We start from the raw sequence: 2,321 nt of genomic DNA on the forward strand, positions 1-2,321 counted from the left end.
CTCAAAGAAAAAGAGGCGAAAAAACAGACAAAGCATAAAAATCATCTTTAAAATGACTACTAATCGGAACTACAGTCCATTTGTAAAAATTAGGTTAAACATATAGAAATAATTCAAACATATAGCGCACACCGAAACAGTTTTTAAGTTACTTCCTAAAGAACGAGGTTCTTGAATCGTCTCTGTATTTCTTTGTAATGTTTATATGTGTCATTAAAAGAAATTAACGCTTTCCGAGATTATCCAAAGTCTTTAATTTTCTTACCAGCCAGTGTTTTTCTTAATGATAGACTCAGTATATTCCGAGAATTAATACAAGCAATAATTTCTATCTGTGCTCAGAAGATTTCGAAATAAAGCAAAATTTGCATTCCGCCAACTTAGTTGTTTATACTGCTCGCTTCAGATTAACTCTTTGACTATTGTGTGACAGGACCTGTGAAGCCTGCGAGCTACTTTAAATGCAAACTAACAATCAAATGTGTGCTCATGTCATGCTTCATATTTTTACGCCAACGCAAAATATGAACATGTGTTATTTTCATTCTTACGTCATCCCATACGAAAAGTGGCTAAACTGTTTTCGTACAACATCGCGCGGAGGCTCTTTGCTTAGTCCATTCCTCTACAGTCAAAGTATACCCCATACAACGGGCGTAACAAGAAATGTTTTATTGTTTTGCAACAAGACGTGAAAACGCCGCGAGTTACAGTTTTGTCAGCATAACTTGAAAGACGTTGTGCATGTGAATAATTTAATTAGGCATTGTTGTTCACACAGAACAATCTTGTGTTTTTGATTACTTTGTTTTACCCGACTGACAGAAGGGCTTGTGCTAGATAACATATCTTTGTATTTGTGTATATATGTATACCCTATGTCCGTTCTATTGTTACCTTTATAGTCTGACAAAGTTATTTGACCCTGTGTGCATTAGTCGAACTAAATTATGTCAGCTTAGCGCCTTTTCAATGACAAGAAGCGTCACTATTTTCTTTTGGTATAGTGACTGTCGTATCGTTTTTTTTCTTTTACGCTATTATATGCGCCGATGCGATTATAATTTTTAACAGAGTCAATTGCGATAGCAGCGCCACTCTCCGAGATATCCTTGTTGGACTATAGTCTAAATAACTGTTATGAAATAAGAAGTGCCATTCGATTGGTTTTGCTCTCCGGAGTGTTTTAACGATGAAGTCACTTTTTGATTTCTAATGTGTTATTTTTTTTCTATATTCATTTTAATTTTAAAAGAAAAATCCTGAAAGGTCTGATCTCAACAGAATAAACGAGATTAAATTCAATATAAAACGTCTAGAAATGTAACGTCGACAATTCCTCGATGCGTTCGTGAGTAATGTAATTACTTTGCTCCCGACCTCTGTACAATTTCATTGCTACATTTTTTATTTACATATTTTATATGCTCAGTTTAATTATTTTGACAGCTGAATTTTCTTTATTACTAATATGTTTAGTCAGCAATTTGTAAAATAAATATATCCTTTGTTATTGGACATTATTTTGGGTCGGATGAAAGGTCTTTCAAGTTAATTCATCATACCTAATTTCAGTTGCTACTTCATTCTTGGGGATTTCATTGACTCTTCCATCAGTTTCTTTTCGACCTAAGTACAACATCCACATTTAAAGTTTCCATTGTCACATACAATTCTTCCTTCCTCAACCCGTGCTTTTTTTTATTACTGATGCTACTATTTACGTGCATTTCGACAGCGCCTCCTATCGATCATAAAAGGTAAAAGAAAATCTAATGCTTTTGTAGAAGTCGTAAAGTCGTCGTTGTAAAGCGTGACGGAAGTGTAGGACTTTTTATTAAAAAAGGTATTATTCAAAAATATGCTGTAATTGCTGATATCTTAGGAAACAAAGAAGTGTGTGTTTTCGCTTTATTATAGTATAGATTTTTGTGCGAAACCCACTTATCCATTCTTGTATCAATTTTAAAACTTTTAAATAAACAAATCAATACAATTCTTTAAAATGTTTTAAAGCAGAATTTCAATTGGTATTTTTTCCGTTTCCCTAAGTGCTCTTTGAAATAACATCCTGGCCTCATTTATAATTCCGGAAGACTAACGACTGCTCGAAGCTAATTTACAATCAGATTAGCGCCGTAATGGCGGCGGCGTCTCCGCAGTGACGCTCTATTTAATTTGCAACCACATGCTGATAAGTGCTTTTATAAACCCCTTGTCTTAACTACTGAGTACTGAGTACTCATTTATTGCTGGACAGCACAGATGTTTTGAGACACTCCGCTACAGACTGTTGAGGTGAACGGACGTGTCCGCTCACC

Source organism: Papilio polytes, unplaced genomic scaffold, assembly GCF_000836215.1.
Source record: "Papilio polytes unplaced genomic scaffold, Ppol_1.0 DF823399.1, whole genome shotgun sequence".
Classification (NCBI taxonomy): Eukaryota; Metazoa; Arthropoda; class Insecta; order Lepidoptera; family Papilionidae; genus Papilio; species Papilio polytes.